Below are 9599 nucleotides of genomic sequence, written 5' to 3'. Positions count from 1 at the left end.
TCCATTGTCTCTTATTGCTTTCAAATATTTCCTAGTGTCAACATAGAACAACAGGAGTGTTGTGTCAATTTTTGTGATTTTTCGGGGTTCGTTTGGACATTATTATGCATTAACTGGGTGTTCTAGGCATTTTATGTGCATAATTCAAATTTGAACTACAAGCACATGCTCCAATGCACTAAGGTTGGTTGAAAAATCTAATATGTGTCCTTGGGTGAATTTCTAGGTCCCATGCAAGAGATGGGAATGAAATTCAAACACCAGGGCGCTGTTGATTGCCGACAAAACATTGAGATGCCTGGTTTTAAATTCTAGTAAATCCAAAACCCGTCTGAAATTCATGAAACTTGGTATGCTATCATGGAGTGGCATCAACATGCCGTGTTAAAAAATTTGTCCCATTTGGGGCAGGTTCGGGTATATGCTTCTCACAAACCAGAGCTTCTCACAACAAGCATGATGGTTCCTGTAGGGAACGTCCCACCTTTGGGGATGAAACGATATCCATTGCCTCTTATTGCTTTCAAAAAAAATTCTCATGTCAACATAGAACAAGAGGAGTGTTGCGTCAATTTTTGGGATTTTTCGGGGTTCGTTTGGTCATTTTTATGCATTAACTGAGTTTTCAATGCATTTATGTGCATAATTCAAATTTGAACTACATGCACATGCTCCAGTGCATATAAATTGGTTGAAAAATCAAATCTGTGCCCTTGGGTGCATGCTTAGGTCCCATGCAAGAAATGGGAATGAATTTCAAACACCAGGACGCTGTTGATTGACGGTAAAACATTGAAATGACTCGTTTTTAAATTCTAGTAAATCCAAAACTCGTCTGAAATTCATGAAACTTCGCATGCTTTCATGGAGCGGCATCAACATGATGTGGTAAAAATTTTGTCTCGTTTGGCGCAGGTTTGGGTATATGCTTCTCACAAACCAGAGCTTCTCACAACAAGCATCATGGTTTCGGTAGGGAATGTCCCACCTTTGGAGACGAAACGATATGCACTGCCTCTTATTGCTTCCAAATTTTTTCTCGTGTCAACATAGAACAATAGGAGTATTGTGTCAATTTTTGTGATTTTTCAGGGTTCTTTGGACCTTTTTATGCATTAACTGAGTTTTCAATGCATTTATGTGCATAATTCAAATTTTAACTACATGCACATGCTCCAGTGCATATAAATTGGTTGCAAAATCAAATTTGTCTCCTTGGGTGCATGCTTAGGTCCCGTGCAATAAATGGGAATGAATTTCAAACACCAGGGCAGCGTTGATTGCGGCAAAACATTGAGATGCCTGGTTTTTAAATTCTAGTAAATCCAAAACTCGTCGGAAATTCATGAAACTTAGCATGCTATCATGGAATGGCGCCCGACATGATGTGGTATTTTTCGTGTCCATTTTGAGAGAAGGCGCACACGAATAATGAAAGCCAACAAAGGCATTTTGAAAAAATAGCTGCCACTTAATATCTCAAACGTTTGTATAATTAAAACGTGTGCATTCTGTTAACCACTCACGTGACGCCACGTGTCTTGGTTTTAATGGCTGTAGGAGGTGCCGTGCGGATAACTGCTTGACCTTGACTGAATGGGAGGCGTGCGAGCGCAGTCCAGTGCGCAGGCTGACCGAGAGGCATGTAAGTTGTCCTCCAATGCGCAGGCTCACTGGGAAGCGTGCGATCTTTATGTTGCGCAGGCTCACTGGGAAGCGAGCCCTTTGACTTCCATGGCCGCCCACCTTCCTCTCCATTAATGGCGCCCGAGCCGCTGTTTAATACGGGTGACCTTACTGTTCGCCTCCCATTCCCCTCCCGCTTACAGACCTCCACCGCTATGGCACAGAATGATCATCTGCCACTAGTCTTCAAGTTTTTTCAAGTCGACTCCTAGTCGGAGGAGATAGAAAATAAGGAGGAATGGGGCCTCATGGACATGGCCCAGAATGAGCTGGCCACGGCGATTGCTGCCCCCGCTCCTGTCCCAGCTGCCATCCACGCGCTCGCGCTAGCGACCATCCCCATAGCACTATCGTAGAGCTAGAAGCTATGGGCGTCTGCGAGGTCTTCGCGGACCCGCGTGAGCTCATGTACATGCCAGCGCCAGCGCCCGTGCCCGTGCGCGCCCCTCCACCCATCATGCCACCGGCCCCCGTGCATTTGGCTGCATCCGCTACGCTAGTGCGCGCCCCTCCACCCACCGCGGCGCCGGTCCCGTGCATTTGGTTGCACCCGCCACGCCCGTGCACGTGCCCGTGCGCCCCCCTCAGTGGCATGGGACGCTGCCGTCGACCGCTACCTCTCAGCGGCGCCAATTGCCGTCCTCCCGTGCCCCGCCCATCGATCGCGCGACGACATGATGTTTGATTTACAAGTGAAGAACATTTTGTGCTGCCTTGAAGACTTCAACAATGGCATCCCGGAGGACGACAACGACAACGATGGCGCGGCACGCCGCCTCCGCCGCCGCCAGAAATAGTTTTTTGGGGGTTTAATACTATATCTCGATTTCTCGATCATATGAATATAAATTCGTAGTGTGACTGAATGAAAGATATGGTTTGAACAAACTTGCATTTTTCTCTCTTAATGTACAGACTTATCAAACGATTTCCTTTTGAAAAAACGTCAATGGTTTTTAAATATAAAACACTCATTGCAAACATTTTAGTTAGAACACCGTATGCAAACCGACAGCTTCCCCGAGAAGCCAAGGCAAAATGTGTTGCGCAAGATTTCTGCATCCCTTCAATGCAAACGGTTGTTTTGCATGACCCGTGTGCAACCACATACAAACAATTGGGTAAGATTTGCATATCTGTCATTTTGGGTATGTTGCCATTTCTTAAACTGGAAAGATTGACATTTGTTTATCTAGTAACATTGCCATTTGTCAAGCTTGTAACACTGTGATTTGTCAAAATATGCAGCTACAATTCACTAGCACTATCTAATTTTTGCAACTAAAATCACTAGCACTATTCATATGGACACCACTAGCAGGCGAGAGTTCATGGACGCATATGCAAATGTACCATTGATCACATACAAAAAGTCATCAACCCATAAGGACAACGAGGATACACGTTGGATTATAGATCATTTCCAACAAAACATTCTAGTAAAGTTTTTCTCACACGACAAATAACAAAGTGATGAAATGAACTTCAGCTCAACCACTCGTGGCATTGGAAACGCTTGCTTTGAACCAGAAGTGATTCTCTGGGAAGGGCCAGCTACTGTCAATCTCGAGACCAACGCAGGATCGATCATCCAGGCTGAAGCGGCCTATTTCAACACCCATATTGGGACGGTAGGGAAGCATAGTAATATCCAAGGTATAAATACAGTTGCATCTCATAAATGGTAGTAATGTTGTGTAAACAGCAGCTAGATCGCCTTCCACAATCATTGGATAGTTTTGTCCAAGGAAGAGCGAGTTTCCTCCGAGACTTTCAATACTGAACCAGGGAGAAGGTGTTGGCGCTAGTACACTAGTATCCATCGCGAATGCCCTGCAACGGATGTTGGAATAGGTCCGGAGAGTGCGACCATAAGAGACAACACCTGCTTCCTTAGTAACACCAGCAGTGCCCCGTATACAGACAAGAAGAGGTGATCCATCGGAATAAGTTGCCAGGCGCCACTGGGTATATGGGTCCTGCTCGTCCTCATTCTCGTGAATAAAATTTTCAAGTATAGGTGGTGGAATGTTCACAGGACCTTGGAAACACAAGAAGGTTAATTAATTAGTAAAGGGAAACTAGCTAGCCTGCATGCATGTGGATGAAATAATTATAATTACGGTGGAAGACAAACATACCGAAAGCATGATGATTCCATGCAAAAACAGTGCCACGAGTGGTGGCAGCAAACACAAGACCCTCGTATTGAATTGCATCACAGTACTCATCCATGTATGGAAACTGATTTTTGAGCAATATTCATCGAGGCGTGGAAGTAAGGAAGGCAACAAGCTTGTCGAAGATAACAACAACTTCATAGTTCGTGTAATCCCAAGAGCGGTTGAGAACTCGACAAATTGATATCTTTCGTAGATGAAAGTTACCATGATCGTATTTGAACTCATGTAGACCATCTGTGTGCTCAACCTCTGGGCAGTCTGAGATTTTTGGAAGTGGAACCCGGTGATGAGTGTACACATTCACAAGTTCCCACTCGCATTTGTACCCAATATAAACAACCTAATCTTCATTTGCGCTTACCCAAGCCTTTCCCTCAAGCGATGGCATCTTAACATCACACGTATCATTATCAAGCGGCATCAACTTGCACAAGGCGAGGCTTCTGTCATCCTCGCGACAGTCGGCAGGGTCACGACGAACAAGATAGGGGAGGTCAAACCACTCCTGGACCCTTGGGTTCCTTGTAATGATGTTATTAGTTGAGTCGAGAATGGTCTTGAATGAACCTTCCATGCTAGCCGAGGTTATGACGTCGCACTGATCAATGAGGTCCTCCACCGCGTCATCATTCAGATCGGGGCAAGAATAACGGAGTCGTTTCCGGCTTGTTCCCTCCATGGAGAAGATGATCAAACAATGGCAGAAGGAAGGGTGAAGGCAAATGGAGGAGGTAGGAGGAGCTAGCATGTGACAGCAGTTCCAAATCGAGAGGTTAAGGTGAAGAGTTGGTGGACGATTGCCACGGTATGTGAAGAGGCGCCTAGGGAGTGAACGGTTGCCACAGAGGTCACACACTCACGACAAGGGCCGAGTGAACCGCATGAAATCCCATCGCACAACACACACATCTTGTTAAGTTGAACCGTTTCCGTACTCTTGTGTCAATGCAAACAGTTCATCCGAGTGAACCGCATGCCGTATATCCCACACACCTTGATCTGGCTGACCGTTTCTTTTGTGTTGCCTAATCACAAACAGTTCATCCGAGTGAACCGTATGTTGTATATCGCAGACACCTTCATCTGGCTGCCCGTTTCTTTTGTGTTGCCTAATCACAAACAGTTCATCCGAGTGAACTGTATGTTGTGTATCGCACATGCCTCCATCTAGCTGCCCGTTTCTTTTGTTCCTCCTCATCGCAAATAGTTCATTAAACTGAACCGTATGCCCTTCATCACAGACGCAACTAAAACCTGAATTGTGTTTGATGCATCCATCATCGCAAACTTACACATTTCTGATGGTTTTCATACAGCACCGTTTGCGATTATGGCAACGCACATAGTTTCTCGAAGGGTCTCTGATCGTAGTGTCGTGTTAGCAGCATCCTGCAGCAGTGTTCACTCCAAAATTCTTTGAACTTTTCAAATGTTTCAGACTTTCTTTTCATTAAGTAGATATACCCATATCTGCTCAAACCATCTGCGAAGGTCAGAAAATAACGGTACTCGCCGTGAGCCTCAACACTCATCGGACCGCATACATCGGTGTGTACTATTTCCAATAAGTCAGTGGCTCGCTCCATTGTTCCGGAGAACCGAGCTTTAGTCATCTTGCCCATGAGACATGGTTCGCAAGCATCAAATGATTCATAATCAAGTGATTCCAAAAGTCCATCCACATGGAGTTTCTTCATGCGATTTACACCATATGACCTAAACAGCAGTGCCACAAATATGTTGCACTATCATTATCAACTTTGCATATTTGAGCATCAGTATTATGAATATGTATATGACAACGATCGAGATTCAATAAACCATTCACCTTGGGTGTATGAACACTGAAGGTTTTATTCATGTAAACTGAACAACAATTATTTTCTAACTTAAATGAATAACTGTATTGCAATAAACATGATCTAATCATATTCATGCTCAACACAAATACCAAATAAAATTTATTTCAGGTTCAACACTAATCCCGGAGGTAGAGGGAGTGTGCGATGGTGATCTTATCAACCTTGGAACCACTTCCAACACACATCGTCACTTCGCTCTTAACTAGTCTTTATACACTCTGCAACTCCATTTTTGAGTTACTAATCTTAGCAACTGAATCAGTATCAAATACCCAGGGGTTGCTAAGAACACTAGTAAAGTACACATCAATAATCTGTATATCAAAATATACCTTTCTTCACTTCTTCCATCCTTCTTATCCGCCAAATATTTGGGGCAGTTCTGCTTCCAGCGACCATTTTCTTTGAAGTAGAAGCACTTAGTTTCAGGATTGGGTCTAGCTTTGGGCTTCTTCATGGGAGTGCCAACTTGCTTGCCATTCATCTTGAAGTTCCCTTTCTTTCCCATGCCCTTTTACTAGAAACTAGTGGTCTTTTCAACCATCAACACTTGATGCTCTTTCTTGATTTCTACCTTCGCCGATTTTAGGATCATGAAGAGCTTGGGAATCCTTTCCGTTATCCCTTGTGCATTATAGTTCATCAAGAAGTTCTAGTAGCTTGGTGATAGTGACTAGAGCACTCTATCAATCACTATCTTATCTGGAAGATTAACTCCCACTTGATTCAAGTGATTGTAGTACCTAGACAATCTAAGCACTTGCTCACTGGTTGAGCTATTATCCTCCATCTTGTAGGCAAAGTACTTGTTAGAGGTCTCATACCTCTCGACATGGGCATGAGTCTGAAGTACCAATTTCAACTCTTGGAACATCTCATATGCTCCGTGGAATTCAAAACAGTTTTGAAGTCCCGGTTCTAAGCCGTAAAGCATGGCGCACTAAACTATCAAGTAGTCATCATATTGAGCTTCAAAATGTTCACAACATCTGCATTAGCACCTGCAACAGGTCTATCACCTAGCGGTGCATCAAGGACATAATTTTTCTGTGCAGCAATGCCGATAATCCTCAAATCACAGACCCAATCCGCATCATTGCTACTATCATCTTTCAACTTAGTTTTCTCTAGGAACATATCAAAAACATAGGGGAGCTACAACGCAAGCTATTGATCTACAACATAGATATGCTAATACTATCAGGACTAAGTTCATGATAAATTAAGTTCAATTAATCATATTACTTAAGAACTCCCACTTAGATAGACATCCCTCGACTCATTTAAATGATTACGTGATCCAAATCAACTAAACCATGTCCGATCATCACGTGAGATGGAGTAGTCTTCAATGGTGAACATATCTATGTTGATCATATCTACTATATGATTCACATTCGACCTTTCGGTCTCCAGTGTTCCGAGGCCATGTCTATACATGCTAGGCTCGTCAAGTTTAACCCGAGTATTCCGCATGTGCAAAACTGTCTTGCACTCGTTGTATGCGAATGTAGAGCTTACCACGCCCGATTATCACGTGGTGTCTCAGCACGACAAACTATCGCCACGGTGCATACTCAAGGAGAACACTTATACCTTGAAATTTTAGTAAGGGATCATCTTATACTACCGGCATACTAAGAAAAATAAGATGCATAAAAGATAAACATCACATGCAATCAAAATATGTGACATCATATGGCCACCATCATCTTGTGCCTTTGATCTCCATCTCCAAAGCATCGTCCTGATTTCCATCATCACCGGCTTGACACCTTGATCTCCATCATAGCATCGTGGTCGTCTCGCCAACTATTGCTTCTACAACTATCGCTAATGCATAGTGATAAAGTAAAGTAATTACATGGTGTTTGCATTTCATACAGTAAAGCGACAACCATAAGGCTCCTGCCAGTTGCCGATAACTTTTACAAAACATCATCATCTCATACATAACGTATATCACATCATGTCTTGACCATATCACATCACCACATGCCCTGCAAAAACAAGTTAGACGTCCTCTACTTTGTTGTTGCAAGTTTTACGTGGCTGCTACGGGCTTCTAGCAAGAACCGTTCTTACCTACGCATCAAAACAACAATGGTGATTTATTAAGTTTGTTGTTTCAACCTTCAACAAGGATCGGCCATAGTCAAATTTGATTCAAATAATGTTGGAGAAACAGACATCCGCCAGCCACCTTTATGCAAAACTAGTTGCATGTCTATCGGTGGAACCGGTCTCATGAACGTGGTCATGTAAAGTTGGTCCGGGCCGCTTCATCCAACAATACCACCGAATCAAAATAAGGCATTGGTGGTAAGCAGTATGATGATCACCGCCCACAACACTTTGTGTTCTACTCGTGCATATCATCTACGCATAGACCTGGCTCGGATGCCACTGTTGGGGAATGTAGCATGCAATTTCAATAAAAATCCTATGCTCACGCAAGATCTATCTAGGAGATGCATAGCAACAAGAGGGGGAGAGTGTGTTCAGGTACCCTCATAGACCGAAAGCAGAAATGTTTCACAACGCAGTTGATGTAGTCGAACTTCTTCTTGTTCTGACCGATCAAGCACCGAACGTACGGCACCTCCGAGTTCTGCACATGTTCAGCTCGATGACATCCCTCGAACTCTTGATCCAGCAAAGTGTCGAGGGAGATTTTCGTCAGCATGATGGCGTGGTGATGGTGATGGTGAAGTGATCCACGCAGGGCTTCGCCTAAGCACTACGACAATATGACCGGAGGCGTAAACTATGGAGGGGGGCGCCACACACGGCTAACAGATGTTGTTATGTGTTCTAGCGGTGCCCCCCTCATATATATATATATAGGGCTGGACTATTCTGTTACCCCCCCCCCTATATAGGCGCGACGCGCAGACCACCGTAGAATTCCCCCGACCCAGGCCGAACCCAACCCGCCTTTTTCCGCCGGAGGCAGCCGTCGTGGGCGAGCAAGCGACGGCGGCATCCGGAGCGAGGGAGCCCGCGGCGCCGTGACTGGCCAGCGACGGATCCGCCGCCGTCTCCTGCCTCCTTCCGTCGCCGGATCCATCGACGGGGCCATGATCCCCGCCTCCTGCCTCCCTCCGTTGCCGGATCCATCACGGGGCCATGATCCCCGTCTCCTGCCTCCCTCCTTCGTCGGATCCATCGACGGGGCCGTCATCCCCGAATCCTGCCTCCCTCCGTCGCTGTATCCAATGACAGGGCCGTCATCCCCGCCTCCTGCCTCCCTCCGTCGCTGAGGCTGCTTCTCCGGGGCAGTGATCCCCGCAAGGTGTTGCCTCCCCGGACCTCTTCGCCAGACGTCCACCACAAGCAGGAGCTGCATCAATGGCGCCGCCTCCCAAGAACATGCCAGTACGCCGCCCACGAGAGGAAGAAGACGTCAGTACAGTGGAGGTAATGTCTGCTTCCTACGTTTTTGTGTCAGTACATCAGTTCATCAGTCCTGCTATGAAGAAGAACCTGATCAGTTCATTACACCCCGGCCACTTGATGCACAATTTGGATGCTGAGGTTACTGTCAGTACCTCTAATATGCTAGCTTCAGTTCAAAGCCAAAAAACATAAACTTATCCATCAGTCCAAGTAGCTACTAGGCTTTATATAAGGTTCAACTACCACTTCAACTTGTATGATGTTATTTCTAATAGTACATGCCATGTAGTTGCGTCAGTTCGAACTAGTGAAAGAATGTTGTTGAAAAAATATACACTTGTTACACAGTAAGTTCAATGATACATAAACTAGGAGTACTTCTAGTGTAGTCACATAAGTTATAGATAAACAAAAGAGAAGACATGCGTCAGTTTTATATATATCCATACATCTCTGAAGTTCAATGTTC

The sequence above is a fragment of the Triticum urartu genome, chromosome 1A (assembly GCF_056163025.1).
Source record: "Triticum urartu cultivar PI428250 chromosome 1A, HENAU_Tu73, whole genome shotgun sequence".
In the NCBI taxonomy this organism is placed as follows: domain Eukaryota; kingdom Viridiplantae; phylum Streptophyta; class Magnoliopsida; order Poales; family Poaceae; genus Triticum; species Triticum urartu.
Note: the sequence above shows the minus strand (reverse complement) of the source record.